The sequence below is a fragment of the Helicoverpa armigera genome, chromosome 23 (genome assembly GCF_030705265.1).
Source record: "Helicoverpa armigera isolate CAAS_96S chromosome 23, ASM3070526v1, whole genome shotgun sequence".
Taxonomy (NCBI): domain Eukaryota; kingdom Metazoa; phylum Arthropoda; class Insecta; order Lepidoptera; family Noctuidae; genus Helicoverpa; species Helicoverpa armigera.
Window position 1 is genome coordinate 9,587,338 of NC_087142.1, and position 18,954 is coordinate 9,606,291.

The 18,954-nt window shown below is 35.3% G+C and overlaps 1 protein-coding gene across 4 annotated transcripts in view; it reads left to right on the plus strand.

Moving 5' to 3' along the window:
* The window catches only part of Smash (smallish), a 189,001-nt gene that overhangs the window by 16,975 nt on the left and 153,072 nt on the right, over positions 1 to 18,954 (plus strand). For all 4 annotated transcript variants that reach the window (XM_064040792.1, XM_064040795.1, XM_064040796.1 and 1 more), the window contains exon 2: positions 11,832 to 11,874. The gene's annotated coding sequence lies outside the window, so the exon portion shown is untranslated. The remainder of the gene's footprint in view (positions 1 to 11,831; positions 11,875 to 18,954) is intronic.

Sequence of the window (18,954 nt, forward strand, 5' to 3'; positions counted from 1 at the left end):
TTAGTCTACTCAAGCGTACATGTGCTGCTTATATTAGTGTAACATTAGCATTGAATACTTCATTGACTTTATATTTAGACGTGAATTTTATTTCTCTTTTACCATTTTCTAGCGTATGTATAACACCTGTTTTTGTTTCGTTTGATTGAGTTTCGATTGCTTTGATATGATCTTTCAGATATGTATGAAGAGGTTTTTGTAGATAAGTAGTGAGAGTTTGCGTAAGATTAATTATGCTGGAGACATTATCTTTGAGTTTATAATCTGTCTTCGTGTGTATATTTTCTAAAGCGAGTACATTCATATTCATTCCTTTAGTCTAGTACAGTTGTTCAGTGACATGCATTTGCTGGGTTTATGGCACTGTATTACTCTTATGATTATTAACACTTTATCTATCTTTATCGTGAATGTAATTCTATTCACGACCTTTCATTACCTCTACTGAACTTACAAACAATTGTCACACACCTCTTCTAAGGATATGAAACACAACATTACCTTAATTGGCAATGGATTAGAAAGATGTTTATTTAAAAGATCTGAATTCATCTTTTATTCATCATTTATTCATCATTTATTGTGGCACATCTCGTAACCAAAAAACAGTTTTATGAAAGAAAACATAAAGATGCAAATAATCCCACGCAATCCTACATTTGCCAATAAATACATTTAACAAAATAACCTCGATGAAGTCACACGTTTTATTTGGAACACACGTAAACGCTTTCATTCATCAATCTGGCGAATGTGTTGCAAAACCCGAGCAAGGTCGTCTGTTAAAAACGGTGTTTTCGCACAAAATATATCGAACGATTACTTAATAGTTCCCACAACCTTCAACTGTCGTTTTTCGGTCGCACGCACGGCTATTGGCAGATTTTCAAATAAAACCCGTTCCACAATGTACCTCGAGTTAACTGCAATAATTCCTTTAATGTACTGAGAATTGGAATGCCCTGGTATGTTCCATTGCCGGGTTTTCAGCAAGATGTTTCTAAGCTTGCAAAGAAATGGCGCAATGGTTGGGAAATGGTGTTCAAACTGTTTTCGGTATTTGTGGGACGCTGATTCACACTGATACCTATTGAATGTCAATTGGTAAGATATGCGAATAGTTCCCTGAAATCCTATTGCAAGAATACTCTAAGGTCGTTTGTAAGAGATTGCTGTCACCTCAAGGCTTTGCGTTAAGTGTTTATGGAAAGGAGCCATGTCTTCGGGGAAAAGAGCATGTGACAGGATTATTATGTCACTCTGATGTATATCGTGGTCACTTAACACACCTAGATTTTCACCATTGGCATGGAATGCATATGGGAAATTGTGACTCAACTGGAGACTATCCAGATGACTCAATAGCAATTCTGACGCCATACTCGCACGTACGTGGTCCTTTTACACAAATTCGTGCGAAGTACAAAAGGACCACAATTTAAATACGCAAACAAGGCAACGCATTCCTGCGTACAGTCGACCCTTTGAGGTAAATGCAAAGTGTTAGAGCCAAAAACATTACGTAACCGAAGCCTCATTCTTAGAAGTGACATTAATATTTCCACAGCATATTACACCTCATTTTGCAGCTGAACGAATTCCTTTATTGAATTAAATGGTTTCGTAACTGTTTGGCACAGTTGCAGACAATGGCCATTGCCGATTGGGCACGACATGTCAATTGTAACCGAATCGCCGGTCAATAGGTACGATGACCTGTTAATCTCTTCAATGTTTTTCCGGACCAGTTTTTTTTTTTGCAATACATTTTAAGGCCCGATATCTTTGAGAAATGGCAACATTTGAGTTGATTGAATAGGCAAGTAGGGTTCCTTTTGGAAATGGTATAGAAAGTTTAACAAATTACATAATTCAACATTTTACATCATGAAGCATGTATGGAAATAAATGCAAGCTTGCAACTAGTTTTTGCAATTAATTCTCTCTCAAAATTAACATAGGACATTAAGGATTGCACACAGGAAGCTATAAAGATATCAACAAATTTTATGACACGTAAATTATCATATATGTTTCCGTAGAGATATGGGAATGGGGAAAAAAGTTTTTTTAATGTATAGAAAGTGGTAAAATATCTATTATACGGATAATTAATGATAAAGCTTATTTATGCATTTTTACAACTTAAGAAAGTATTCTTTTAGATATCTTAAAGTAAAGTATCATCAGCAAGTTTCTAACCTCTTCTACGTATAACCAGACACTATGTCGCTAAGTTGCAACAAACTCACAGTTACACAAGTTTTTCAAAGAACTTAATAGTCCAGTTAAGTCGAGTTAACCGTACTGAACATACTATGACCAGTAATACCGGCTTACAATTCGATACGTTTACACAATTCCACTCCATACTCAAGTAATGCCTGGATAGTTAGGTAATGTGTGGCTTTTCATTGAAATAAAACTTGTTTTTGAGAAACTGGATGATATAAAATGTACTAGAAAATCCTTAGTATGGAACTGGCCCTGTGAGTAAAGGACCAATTTTTTATCTGGTCCTTTTAGACTTACTGCAATATTCTTCAACTGATACTATAGTATAAGATTAAACATGACACTGTTTTCAATGAAGAAAACACATGAGTCCATAAACTGAAAGTAAACAAATAAATTGAACCAGTAATCTTCATTAACAACAAGTAATTGATACAAAATTTATTGTCAATACAATCACCATTCTGAACATTGTCTTACTCGACCAAAGATGCGTCCATTACAAGCGAAGCTACTAAGACTCAGTATAAAATGTGTGAGCAGGTAATCAGGTTCAATGCCGACTCAAGGCCGCTGTTTTGGCATGCGCATGCGACGTTAATGCGGGACATTGACATGTTAACATGTTTTTATTTTTGTTTCTCCGGAATGGGAAGCTGAAGGAATTTATCGGAAGTTTTTGCGGACATATATTTTTCATTGAAGAGTTCTTTAAAGTTGATAAATTATGTCTCAGATTTCTGTGTAATTTATTGTAAGATAAAATTTCGAATACATATTTTAAACGACTTAGTATGTTTTGTCACATTCCAACATTTTATGGAAAGAAATACCCAAACCATCAAAATATTCGCTTAATTAATACCTCACTAATTTACAAACTTAATATGGCGTTTATTATTCATTGCCCACGCAGCATTTAAAAATAAACCATGCATGGGCGTGATTTGACAGTTGCTAACAAACGAATTCAAAATGGCGGCCGTCCGTCACGCTCCGTCCAGCACATTGAGATGGTTATCAATGGAGGACATAAAGGGACAAGCTCTGACCGAGTCACATTCAGGTTCTAGTTCGTAAAACTAATAAATGGAGTATGTATTGCATGGATTAAGTCATAAAGAATTAATGCGGATTGTTGCTCCGACCTTGCTATGTAGAATGAGATTTCATCAAAGGATTCATTTCAGATTCAAAGGACCATTATGAAGGATCTGCATAGTAACTGATGGATACTGGTGCTCAGTTGCATCTGGTTAGACTGGAAGCTACGACTGGACGCGAATCTAGCTGAAAGAAGGCTAGGCAGATGATTTAAAACATATTCCAATTAAATATAAAATCCATATCCTATTAGTAAAGTACTTAAAGTAATACCTAAGAATTTTAATTGAAAGATTATCCTTACCGTAATTATTATTGCCTAAATGTTAACACTTAACTACTGATTGAACCAACACCTAATTAGCGTCATCCGTACAAACTGCAATAAAACCTAAAATATGCAAAATATCAACATTTATATTGAGACATATTTATACACCACAGGACACTGTGAAGTATCCAATTTCTAGTTGCTACACAAGATCATAAAAATTGATCTCCTAACGGTATAGATTTGGAATGGAATTCACGATAATTAACACGTATCCTAATGTCATTAATTAATAAATTAATTGTATTGTGAGCACGTCAAATAGTTCTCATTTCTCGAAATAACGTTTAATGGAAAAAGACTGGTGATATTCTTAGGTTTGAAGGTAGGTTTTGTAGTGCTAAAAATGTCATTGACCTTAATTTGTGTGATCCTGTAGAAAAAATCAGGCTGCTTTTTAGTTAGTAAGAGTCTGACACTCCCTCACCACTGCTAACCCACAGCTGGAGGGGTCATTTGATGATTTTTGACGTCGTTAAAAAAAAAGTACTTCCCTGTACCGTTCTAAATATAAAAAGTATTTTTAATTAAAAATAGGACATCTCAAAAAATAAATTACCACAATTGGAAATCTTAATTGCCAGTCCCAAAACTTAACCACAAGATTTTTAGACGAGCTGTCTTTAAGAAATGTGATCTGTCTTCACGATCCGGGGTGTCCAAAAGTGGTCTGATGTTTTGACTCGATAAGATCTTCAAACGATATCGCTCTTAATAGCATGTCAAAACAATTGGGTTAGCAAAATTTATAGCTAATTTAATTTAATTCGTCTTAGGTGACATCGTTAATTTATTAGTGTAAACAGATTGTGTCGAAAGTCGTTGACATGTAGAACTCTGATCTCAATGTCGCGAAATTTTGACTCGGTTAATTAATTTTCTTTGTGGTCTTTAATTAAACTTAACATTTATAATAAATAAATAACTTAACTTTGAGTAAAAATACATAAAAGACATTTTCTTCAAAAATGTTCTTTATTTAACCATCCGTGAATTTAGGTTGTATTATTTTGTAATTTAGGGTGATTAGCGGTCTATCCTTCCCTTTGTTAGAGGACGCCTATGCCCAGCAGTGGGACGATAAAAAAGCTGTAACGTAACGAATTTAGGGTGTCTATTTATACCTATTTAAGACTCAAGTAGACTGAGCAGCTACAAGGACCAAATTCGAACACAATATCCAATGAAGTGTGTCACATAAAAATTCGATAACATTTTAGTCCTCCAGTCCAGATCACTAAACGTTTCCCACAAACAATATTCATTCTATTAATTCCATATCATATTACAAACTTCGCGAACTTAGCACACATTTCTCCAGATCTTAATCTCTTGTACGTAATGTCACTTTGATTAGGTCTAAACTTTCTCTGTGGCAAAACTGGTTGATCTTCATGCATTAATAATGTGGATACCAATCCGTCAATGTGTCTGTGTGTTTGATATTGGCTGTCAGCGAGTGTGTTGAGACGTTTGCTAACATTCGGACATGGCTGTCGCGAGATTGAGAATTGTAAGACTTGGATAGAAGGACCAATTATGATGACTGATTTTTGTGTGATTGATTTTAGGAAATATTATGAGAAGTTACATAATGGAAGAGGCTGTGTTTTGTTTGCAATTAAACTATGTGTGTATGTAGAAATAACATACTGTTGAAAGGCTATTAAGTGTGGTACATTTTTGGTACTTTGAAATTGCCAAGATCACGCTTTTCGTGGTAAATAGGAAAATATACTGCTTTTATCAAAATTATCAGCCAGAAGTGGACTCTAAAGACCACCATTAGCCATTTATATTTGGACTTGTTACCACACTACTTATTAATGGTGTCACATCCTATAACAAGTAAATAAATCCGTTCACACAATCGATACCCCGTTAGAACTTCAACAGAGCATTATTAATTACCAATTCGGTAGACTAAACAAAAAACTTACAATAAATTAACATAAAATAAATACAATAAACGTTTCCTATAGTTGGAACTCGTTTCCCATTAATATCTATGGCTAGACTGGACTCAATATGTCTAGATCTAATCTCAATGGGATTAGTTTCGAACTGACGGCTAATATTAGTCAGTAGACATGGATATTAGTTAGAGGACAGAGGAATTAAGGTGGACTTACTGATTGAATGTTATCTTAGTTCGAATTGTTTACTGTTAGGTTGATTTATTACGTTTTCATTTTTTCTTGTGAATATTGTATGTTAGTGAAACTATGTGATGGCTTTAGAACCAGAAGGCAGCCAGCATTACTTACCTATCCCAATACTAACCTATGGACATGGGAAAAGAAAACGTGAGGAGGTCAAGATAAGTAGATAATGTTTTGACAATTATCTCACTGAAACTTTCAACCAAACCATTCAACCGTCAAAATGAAGATAGGCGATAAGATAGCTATCCACATTATAAATGTTGATCTTATCCCAATTAGAGCTAGACCCAAATACCTAACAATGGATTTCAATAACCTGTCTATCTTTAGATTCGCTTACAATAGATAGCTGTAAGAGGTTAATACCAAACTCCGTTTTCAAAAAGTCGCATATCTTTATCAAACACAACCCTTCTGTAAATGTCCCTTCTTGGCTTCTTGGTCAACTTATTTACTAATTTATTCAATGTTTCCTACATAAGACAGTAAGTACACATGAGAAGTGAAACTGTGACACATATCACGATTATTCTCGCTCTGATTACACGTGGCCCAGTTAGCACAGATTAACATTATTTAACACATTAGTTCTAATCACACAGTTTGTCGATAGATCGTCCCACGGTCAGGTTTTGAGTTTGTCAGATTTGCATATTGTGCTGTGAATGTCGTTTTGTGTTTGATTTTGATGTGTTTAATTTTGTGGTGTTGCGGATTCTTGTTTATGATATTAAGTAAAGAAGTGTTGTGAGCTTCTCTGGTGTTTTTTTGGTAGAAATTCATCTCTAAAGTTTGCTATGTGGTCTGATAGGTAAATTCATTCGAAGTTTCGTCATTGAAGAGGTTGGTAGGTAGATGTTTTTCTTCTTAGCAAAAATATTAATATAAAAACAATACCTACGTATTACGTATGTACTGTTAGTATGTATTTTCTCCTCATACATAACAGGATATTCCTGCAGTAATGGATTAACACTTTTTTTGACTTAAACCTTGCCCCATTTCTCAAAAGGAACTTCAACACCACAAGAAAACTTGAAACTTGAGCAACAACCATCAAAGTTCGTGATCATCCGTGATACGAAAATGTCAAACGCATTACCTTACTTTCCGCAGTCGGTAAAGACTAACGAGTCACGCGCTGATGTCACGAGTAGCAAAAAACTGCGCTCTTATTAATTAAGAATCGTGACTGGCTCTGATAAGGTGAAGTGGTGTGATGTGTTGGATTAGTTTTTGTAGTGGTATAGAAGTAAACTTACAATACTTTCTTCTGGGTCAACTGCTGGACAAATCTTCAGAAGAAATGGGTCATTTGTGACTTAAACTTATTGATTTTAGAAAGAATTGTCTCTATAAAAACAATGTCTACTTTGTAATCACCAACATGGTTGGATTATAGCAAGCTTGATTAACTCAAACTACGTACATTTCAATTTTTCAAAATTATCGATTCATAAAGACATCTATTTCAACATGAATCTGTAATTCTGGGTTTACTTATTTTCCATTAATAATGTGTTATTTAGGCTCATTAAACATAGTATTCAAAAGACATGTTACTTGCATCTCATACTGAACTATCAATACAAACTACTAGGCTCAAGACGGCAGTCTTCATAACCATATGATAAGGTAACTACGTTAACTAAGCTATCACCAAACGGCTTCCGAAGCCATATATTGCAATTAACTGGAAGATAACCTGCAATTGCATTCATTTCTAAAGATATCAGGCGCATATTAATTATATTTGCTTCAGCTTTGATTGGGTGGGAAACCCATCTTTGGTTTATGTGACTTTCTCTTTCAATATACAGTCAGCAAATTATATTTTGCAAGCATGGCGGTATGGGTTCTCTAGCTAGGCTACTGAAGGAAAAGCAGTTAACAGTTTCTTAGGTCCATGGAAACCTTCCAGAGCTTGGGAGCGTAAAGTCCTAGGTTTGATGTCCAGATTGTGTACATACCGATACCCATGCCTACTAAGCATTTGACACTATACTTTTGAACAATTGAACTACACCTTTGGGACACTTTGAAACTACTGGACTAGACTACACCTTTGGAATTCCTTGGTCTCAACCTCTTATGAACACTGAATGCATATGTGAATGAACATTTGAATTCTCCAATCACATATAACACTACCAACCAAATTCAGGAAAACCCATTGAAAGATTCACTTAACTTCGTCGGAAACCATAGTAAACATTGTTATTACAAGTCTCAATCACAAAACAGTTAGACTACAATCTAATAGTACAGTTTTTGTTGTCGTGACAGACGGACGTAAGGCAGCAATATATATAACTGTTATGCATCAGTCATACGCAGTTATGTCTAATGGAATTTGAATGATTTCTGCCTTGTGGTACAAGGTTTGATGGTCAAGCGGGTACGAAGTGAAAATAGGGAATGAAATTTACAAAAAACCTTACAAGAATACTTTTTATTTGGGAAATAACACAAAAATAGTGGCATTATAAGTATGTTTTTGAGAACACATCAAACTTTCACACTACTCGCAGTCACTTGCTTGTCAAAATTGTATGGGCACATTTTATTTATTTATTTATTTAGGCTTACCAACTAAGACACATACAGACAATCTTAAAAATAAATGAAACAACAGTTAGTGTATGCTCTTAAATTAAAGGTAGGCTCAACATTTTTTAGGTTGTTCAAGTAAAAGAGTTAAAGATTGAAAGTAATCAAAAATAAAAGAAATTAAGAAATTGGGTAAAACATAATAAAACTATAAAAATTAAAAATTAGGCAAACTATTAATGGCATAACATAAGCACCACACATAAGCACCACAGTTGCGAAACACCACAGTTTTACGAAAACATTACAACGAAAATATTTAGTCACATATTGGACACTGCGAACTCGAATAGGAAGATGTCCTGGATAGAGCTAATTGGAAGCAGAAGATACATAAAGCGGGCCCCGTGACAAGACGGGATAAACGCTTAGAAGAAGAAGATATTGGTCGATATTTTGTCTTACCCGCTTCTCGTCGTTTTCGTGGCCAAACCCCATAGAATTCGGTAACCGGGCCTGTGGGCCGCTCGTGTCAGTACATTCGTCACGCGGCTTGACCCACTGCGGCGCGTGCGCAGAAACACTTCACTTTTTATATTTATTGTTATATCGAACAATATTCCGCCTCCTTGAGATTTTTTATTGATCTTGTTAAATGGATGATCGAATTGTATTGTATTTTTTTTTTGGATTTGTAGGTGAAGTGCTAGAAAATCTTCGTTTTGTTAGTTTGTTGGTCTGTTGCAATAGCGTATTGAATTATGTCCAATTTTAAGGCACATCATATTCGTGCATTTCTTGAAGTAACAATCATGAACTCGATAAACAATTGCCCTCTAAACATAGGCTATATATATCTTAAAATTAACATTTTTTTTCACATAAACAATCAGTACAAATAAACCAAGATTAACAAGTTCAAATCAATGAACTCTTCATCTTTATAAATTATTAGGTATATAGATTAACAAACATACAACTAGCTATACATACATACATACATACATACAAACACCATACATTTCCAGTCCACACATTGACCCCATGAGGACACCATTAACGCCATTACCGGGAACCCATCACCGCGTCACTCTCACCTTCAGCCCCGTGGCTCATATTGTGCGCCTGCGCACTTTTTGTCGCAATTGTCGCGTAATTGGTTTAATAGTCGCGTCGTTTGTGGGTTGGCTCCCGGATCTTTGTTGGGTTTATTTAGGTTTTTAAGTTTAAGGGCAGGTTATTGTAATTTGATGTTGAAATACTTATGGTAAACATTATTTAAATATAGCGAAAGCCGAACCATTTTCAGTTTTTCAAGTCGCTTAAGCTTAAAGTTAAACGGTGCAATTGGGTTTAAGTTTACAGACTGGATTGATTGGTTTACATAAGTTTATGATAAACACAGTAAAATAAGGAACAAAAAAGAAGGCTTTAACTTAAATAGAGTTATTCCTAAAGCTTATTTAATTGTGTGAAAAGAAGTAGGTTCCCCCAAGAATCTCTAAATCATTCAACACTCATGGCCACTCTGACAAGAGTGCATAATTAGAAGAGTTTTTATGAGTTTAAATAGTCAATATATCGCTATCTAGATATGAAACAAGTTCCAAAACAATTAAGACAATCATTGCTCTTAACTATGAGTCAATTAGAGTTAGTTTATATTCAACAAATTGCATAATACATATCATCAAGCAATTTCGCTTTTTCTGGTACTAAATTAAATGTCATCACTTAGTAGTCATTTAATATGGCAATGAATTATTTAAGATGGTCGTAAAACTATTAATATTAAATACGGTGCTGGCAAATTAGATTGTTTGCTTGGAGTCTTATGTTATGTATTTTAGAGTTCTGTACTGTAAAAACTGTTTTTTTTTTGTTTGTAAATGGCTGTTTAGTTTAGTATAATCAACTGAAGGTATAAGGTGGTCCGGCTTGACAATTCTAGAAAAGAAACCAAAATCATGAATATACCTACTCTTTCTAATATGTACGACTATACGAATGACAGATATTACGGTGAAGTGTTTGCGGGAGTAATTGAACGTATAATAAGTATCAAAGGAGCCGATAGACCCGTCAGTATCAATAATATCTAAAATAAACATGCATTCAAACAATAACGATGACAGCAAAACCCAGTTTGACATGACGACACGATTGAGACAGATTTTAATTATGATTGAAAGAGCACAATGCTTTGGTAAACTAACATCAATGACATTAAGACAATTACTAGAGCAACGTCCCTGTTAAACAATTGTTTAGATTCTATTGTGCCATAACCAAAGCATTGGCAGAAATTCTTCAACGCTAAAATCATCGCTAAACTCAGTTTTTATGTCTCCTAAATTGTATTGTTTATGATTCTTATCGATTCAGTCTGACTCGATTAGTTGTGAGTCTGCTTCTCTATTAGCTTTTGTTAATTTTATGTGTCTATAAACATGTCCATTTACAACTTTAGTTTTATTATGATTAATGTTTGGATTTAATGATTCTTTTCAAGCTAGACATACTCGTATCTTGTCAGCTAGATCTTTTTGTAATTATTACCCAGCTTCGAGAAGTTGATTAGAAGGTACAACACAACTCTTACTTTCTACACTATCATCGTAAATCAATGTTTTGCTTGCATCTTTAGCCATCGTTTGAAATTCTTTACCAACATCTTTAAATTCAACTTGAACTTTCTGTTTTCTGAAATTACCGTATAATTATGTGGCTACTATTATTTTCCCATTATTTTCATATTTGCCATGACCCTTGGCCATATTTTCTACGGTAGTGACATGGATAGAGGAATCCGGCTTTTTGTTTATTCGACAATTTGCATTTTTGTTTGTCTCATCGTTAAGTAATTGGCCTGACGTTTTTTCGAGAAGAACAGTTTGTGGCTGACCTTTGACTCTACGCATTTATATTTGTGAGTTAGAATGAACTTGTCAGCTTCTTCTCAGCTTCACAGTTAAAAGCTTTTAAATCAACATCGTTAAGAAACGTTAAAAATCGTTAACTGTTTCTTCGTAGGTGTTCTATTGTAATACTCTAGTGTTGTATGTATTTGCAATTATTACCATTATTTCTTTACTTTCTTCCAGCAACCACCTTACAATATAAAATCTAACCCTAAATAGAAACTGTCCTAAACCTAACCATCTCAAGCTTAAGATTAAGCTTTCTAATTGGATTTTCTTCAATAAAGCCTGTAGATTATGGATTCATAAATCGTGACTGCCCATAGCCAGAGGTATTTATTAAACGTTCCTCGATTAATAACGTATTTCCGCGGACATTTCTCAAACGGCCTTGCTCTATTTGTATTTTCAATGGCTGTACTATAATTTCTGCTTCTAGAGCTATGATCTAATCTGTTTCCTTTGATGTGTGTTTGTTTGTATCTGTTTTATGAGTTTCTAATGGTCTGTTTGTATCTTTTTCAGATGTGTCAGCCCCTTCATTGAGATTTGAAACCAGATTTTAGCGGTAAGTGTTGAATCTTATTTGATTATTTAATGTTTTCAATTTTGATGGAAATATTTCTGTGTAAGCCTGGTTATTAAAGCTACTTTAATATCATAACTAAAGCCTTCACCGTTTTACTTCCTTCAATTAAAAATACGCACTACAAATACTTCTACATAATTATAAGACATAAAGCAATGGCCTTTCTGATAAACTGCCACCAATGCCCCACCTAGATCAAACTAGGTTGTTAGGGGACCCCCACCGTCATTCGCTTCAATAAAAACAGCTATGTTCCGCTAAATTAGTGATAACCCACTTGTTTACTCATTATCTAATGAAGTACATACTTTATGTAACTGCTTATGTGTGGCCGTGAAATTAAATGGAGTAATTAAAACAATTGACATTGAATTTTATGAGCCAGCCGTGTGAATACAGTAACTTTGCGGGAGAGATTTGAACCCACGTTCATGATAAACTTGATATGCGTCTAATAGTTTAAGTGGGGCCTGTTTAAAGACGTAAATTGCAACTGTTATTGGTACTGCTACTATTTTTGCCACTAGTGTTGTTTATGTTAATAAACACTCTTGTAATGCTGCTCTTTGCGTCTTTAGATAGAATTATAGTGGGCTGGCAGCCTAGTGGTAGGTCTTTGATTTCATTTGTTTTAGACACTAAGAGGTTTTCTGAACTGCCAAAAATCCCAAGTAGGCTCTGGATGCAGGCCACTTTCCACCTGTCTTTTTGGAAATGTTTAGGGAGACTTATGTATGTTTAGTAGCAGTTACGTCTTAAGGCTGATATGATGATGGTGAATTTTGGAAAAAAATGATTCGTTATAAAATAAGCATGTGTGAAAGATATTATCCTTACCACATTCTGGGTGGACTATAAAATTTCTTCCAGATTTTTTCTAGAAAATTGCAGGCGTCTTCAATGAGTCAGCAGCTAGGGTACATTGACTGGCTGCCCAGCATACCCCACGGCTGGGCAAGTCGTAAAATCGGTAACATTCCGTCACAAACGCTGACATGTCACGTACATAACACATAACATCCTAGATTACTGTTTCTGCGAGTGTGGCGCGTGGCATAAGGTTGTAGCGATTTTTTAAGTAGTCGTAAAGATAATCGGGTTTTTAAAATACAGAAAAATATTGGAAAATTGTAATATTTAGACTAATTAATATTAATTAAACAGGCCATTAGGGAAATTTTAAAAAATCTAGATTAGAGTGAAATTGAGTCAAACAACAAAACCTTCTTAAACTCTTTTTTTTCATATGAAGGACATGGGTATTACTTGTCAGCGTAATTATTTTGAGATTGCATTAATTCTTCTTCTTGAGACTGCTTATCATAATAACAGAATCCAAATGTCAAATAAAACCGCTTTAAAATATACTGTAACTGACCAATGAAATCAACCAAAGGATTTTTTTCTTCAGCAAAAACTTCTACCCGCTACCTCTCATACCGCAACCCTCAGCCAGCGTGGCATACTGTAGCGGGCGCGTGCGCCGACCTAAATACTCGCCTCTAACGGTGCGTGCGGCCACTGCGCGTCGACCTTTATAGCGCGGATCTACAGCCACTAAGCGAATAGCTGACGTAAGCGTCACGGGCACGATGATGCCCGAAAAAGGCCGAAGGCATCCGAAGCTGGGAGAGACTTGAAAAAAATCGAAGGTGTCCGAAGATAGTGGCTACCTAAGCCAACCACAGTTGGAAACGACTCCAAGTAGAATAAGCCAGTCGAGTAGCTGTGCTTGAGTGAGGAGTAAGCAGTGTGTGACATAATCGTCATGGTCAAGTTCTCACACGAAAAACCCTCTTCACAGCCAGGGTAAAGACCAGCTACATTTTAGCTAGGAAAGATTCAACTATAAAAGAAAATGCTTTTGAACAAGCCTCTTTGTTTCTCTTTTTGATGACAGTACTAACAAGCACATCTCGTTGTTTTGTAAATCTGCCCCACCATTGGTGACGACAATGCAAAACAGAGCCATCACGGTTCTACTTTGTCGATCTGACTGAGGCAAATTATAACATATAGACAAGTCCTAATCTATACTAATATTATAAAGCTGAAGAGTTTGTTTGTTTGTTTGTTTGTTTGAACGCGCTAATCTCAGGAACTACTGGTCCGATTTGAAAAATTCTTTCAGTGTTAGATAGCCCATTTATCGAGGAAGGCTATAGGCTACTTTTAATCCCGGTGCGGGAAGTAGTTCCCACGGGATGCGGGTGAAACCGCTAGCAGAAGCTAGTATTCTAATAACTTTAATAGGGTTTCCTATTTAGAAACTACAAGCAACTGAAACATAGCCCCTAGTTAACAAGCAAACATTGATGAATGGCGACCGCGTCGGATCGTCCATAGTTAATCAAATTAGCCTCAACCATATCACGTGGATTTCAGCCTGACTATCACGCCACATTCTAGTTATTCACGTGACTTTCATTTGCGACGTATAAAATAGTTCTCATTTGTTTTCAGAAAGATCTAGAAAAATACGATTTTGGTCTTTAAATGAGTCCCTTTTGGGAGTGTATACTAGTATATTAGAAATCCCCAGAAAGGTCATAAGCAGATTCAATCTATACAATATTATAAAGCTGAAGAGTTTGTTTGTTTGTTTGTTTGAACGCGCTAATCTCAAGAACTACTGGACCGATTTGAAAAATTCTTTCAGTGTTAGATAGCCCATTTATCCGGGTTCGTGCCGTGGTTCCTACGGGATGCGGGTGAAACCGCTGACAGAAGCTAGTATCATATATAAAACTTACAGTAGGCCTTTCGTTGTTAAAATAATTAACAAATATGCACTACCTATTGTTTCTACTTTAACCATTACTCGTTCCTAGCTTCCTTGTACGAGCATGTTTCGAAATAAAATGTACCAAACTATTTGTCTATTCCAAAACCAAATACTTCTGGAGAAAGGAACATTCTAGACCATAAACAAAGTGTATAGACAATACTAAAGCGTGACTAAGGTCGCAGCGATTACCTCGGTGCAAATAATTTAATTGTATGTAAATTATTGGAAAACAAACTGAAATGTCTAGAAATAGTACTGTCCTATTGTTAATGTTTTAGACTACTTTTAAGGTCTAATTCAGAAATCGATGACCGTCTCAAGTTGCAAGACCTATTTATCATGTAACGCCTTTTTAATTATGTTAAAGGATTTCTTAAACAGGACACAAACATCAGACTTCTACAGCGCTATTGTCTGATACCATCTGAATAAAATCACAACTACTTTATATACCATCTCAATAAAATCATCCTCAAATACAGAGAAACGGTAACACAGAACCTGAAACACTGACATCTTTTAATATTTTAACTTATCATGTTGACAATCATAAATAACTTGTAGAAGCTAATACACCAATAACAAGAGCTGCTACAAACAAATAAGTCACTAGTTCAATACCCAATGTAAGAACAACCCAAGCATACATAATAGTTCTAAACTGTGACAATGAACTACCGTCCATAACGGTCAGCATTCGACCAAGTGTAAGCACACGCACTGCAAATTTTAGTCGGCCGATAGTTGTTCGGGCTCATAAATCAGTATGGAGATGAAATGGTAGTACGCACATTGCAACGATCAGGTATCTGGTTAGTAGCAGATGGACTAAAATAGATTTTATGTCAATCCAATATAAAACAACAGATGGATCAGTTATTGAAATCCGAAGTAACTTTCATTGGATTCATATTCCAAGAGAAACATGGAAATAGACTGTCAACCAACTATCGGGCCACAGTTAAATCTGTTGTGTGCGGGGACTCTAATAGTAATAAATTCGATAGTAAATTAGAGCTACTCGATAATTTTGTGAAATTAACTCTATGGTGCTGGTTTTGGCCTAGTAAGAGCCTGATATCTGAAGGAATTGGGTTATTGGAAGAAATATAATACCACTAGGATAAGGTACTCGTATATACTGGTAGATAATGGCTTGTGTTCACTAAGGTAGAAAGTCACAATACGTTATTGGCTATTAATATAGCTATCGAATCCTTCAAAAACCGAAATCAATATGGAAATGTCATAGCAGTTTTGAGTGTTAGTATGTATTTGATTGATGGCAATAATCTTTCGTAACTAATGAACTTATTCTGCGGAGATTTTGAGATAATAGAGACGATCAAGAATTTCGAAAATGAGATCCTAACAGCACAACTTTTGAAAAACTCAGTGAAAGATGAAATAACAAAACTAGGCATAACAGAACTAGAATAGAAACCTTTGAAGCATTCCTAGAAGCCGTACACAGTGACAACGTTTGCCGTGTAATGTTAAGTAGTTCGCACTCAGTAGTAAGATTTCTCTGTCCACCGAATCATTTACATGATAGAAGTCTTTGTAATCCAATTATTATTATTGCCAAAACACTCAAACTGGATTCGCTTAAGCAAATGAGATTTACGTCTATTGACATAGTTCATTGATCTATTGTGTTGAAAATAGAGGACTTACTCTTAGATAATGCCTTCTATTGATTTAAGGCCATAAAAGGATCATCATCATCAAAGGCCATTCAGTGCCCGTTGGAAAAAATGGCCTATGTTCCCCAATTGATTTCCAATAGGGCAAACTGGATGCGGCCTGTGTCCAGTGCCTACCAAGAATTTTGTCAGTCTCGTTCCTGGCCATATGTAAAAAAAACTCAAGCCTAAAAAATACACTTATGCCAAGGTTAACAGAGGCAAATCCAATCTAGCTCTTTTATAACGTTGAAAAAGTCATAAAAGCGAGATGACAACCGTATGTAGAGCATTGATTGGTCAAGCATTCACTAGTCACAAATACACTAAACGTATTTGCGATTCATTATTCTTTGCTATTTATCACGGTTATATTGTAGTGGAACATCTGGTCCAGGCCATAAGCGTAAGCGTTTTATGAATATTCTTAACGTTAACTTTGGAAAAAACAGTAAGATAAAGTCAGTATGTACTATAAAGCGGAATGCCCATATTTTTTTTAACTATGCTCAATCTCTTTCTTGACATTAAATAATATGGTAAATATTAAGCACAGATTAAAATGCTTAGGTAAACTTTGGACACTTTAAGGAATATAAGATAAGTCGAAATTAATATTCCTTAGCAATTCCAGATACCTAAGAGTATAACTCACCATATAATAGAAATAAACTGATCGAATACAACTTTAATTTCAAGTAAATAAATACCTGAATATGGATGAAGTCATTATCTTCAGCATATTAAACGGAAATTTTTTATCAACAAAAATCGCAATTCCTCACAACTTAAACCAAAGCAAAAAGTAAGGAACGCGTGACGGACGCACGGTGCGACCTTGCCGGTAAAATATAACACATATATGTGCAACTTATGTGCACCGTTATACTTAGCCATGGCAGGTCACAGCGATGGCATTCCTAGGCCTCAGGAATTGTAAATGCATCATTACTTTACAAAATGTGACGACTGTTGGTAATAGACCTTGGAGTATGCGAAAGGATTTTCCTTTAGAGAAGAAATTCATCATCTTAGATTTTATCTTTAAAACATTATAAAAATGTGGTAAGTATGTTATGGTATTTAACTTATTTATAGTTAGAACATAACTAGACTGTGTAAGGGTATTGCAAGGTCATGCTAATCTTATCGTCATTGCATTTTTCATTTCACATTCATTCACTTGCTTTTCAATCTATTTCTACCACTTACATTAGGTTAAGGTCATTCAATGCAAAATCGAAGATGATTCAGCTACTGACATTCTCGAAATCAAAGATCATATCTTATCTGAGCTTGATGTATCAATTTATAGAAGCTACATCTTCAAACAATGTCCCAGATGCGTGACTGTGTCCAGTAGAAGCATTTCCTCAATAACTGTCGCCAGTGGCCCTAATTGAGCCCTGAGTTATAGCCTTATGGCCCAAGGGAATTAATATCTCGTTGGGGATATATTGAAAAACACTTTTGTTGCTACTTCTTCTAATACTGTATTATGAGGACAAGTCTTGATTGGAGTTCCTACTTCTGTCGCATTGTCACCTCGTCACTTTTGTGGGGTGAAGTAAAAACTGAACAGTTTCTTTGAGTGTCAATGTTAGAAGCGATAATAGTCATCAATGTCAGGGTTGACCTGATTTAAATTATGTTGGTTTAAGTTGAAATGATCTATTTGTTTTTGTTCATGTGAAAAAGCTGTAGTGTACGGTAGGCTATCAATCCGTTCATTTTAGTTATCGTCTTCCATATCTACATTTCTTGTAATCTTACTACTGTGTATCATATGTATATTTTCTCAATCCCCAATAAGTTTCCTAACCGAATGAGTGCGAGTATGTTACAAGACATTCCAATAGCAGAATGTTTCCACATTATTTACTCTGTAGGTGTTAACCACAGCTGTAACATTTGTATTTCTATGGAAATCTTTACTGCGCAGATTTGCATACACATTGCCCTGATATCATTCGGCGTCTTATCTATATCTTAACGGCTTCGGCTGAAGGTTTTCTTGTATCTTGATATCTTTTACATTCATCCTAGTTAGTTATGCTGATATTGATGAACTTAAGCACACGATTTTGTGTAATACGATTTATATCATTTTTATTGCTATCTTCAGTATTTCCTATAAATATTGTTTGTATACTAACTACGTAACAATACGTACGTAGGATATAAACTACTATTGTGACATCTAAGTTGGCATGATATCATTATGATAACTTCTTCAAAGAACTGTTTTCTCTCCGTTAATAATTGTTCTTACACCTGTCATATCTTCATTGCAATCATTTTTATGTCTGTATTCCCTTTGTTAGTCACTCATTCTTTGCAATAAAACAAGAGCATTTACCTTTTTATCAATCCGTCAGTTTTATTGTCAAAGACAAAATGGCTTCATAGAAATCTGTTCCATCTACATCTTGTTTGATATGAATTAAGTTCTCCAAGTTCCGTAAGGCCCATAAAGTTGGCTACTTCCAGAAGTAATCAAATAACGTAGAGCTTAGCACGCGACGTCTATACGTCTTAGGCCTTCGCCCCCCGGCTATCTAATGGCCGTCTCGAAACTGTCCCGTC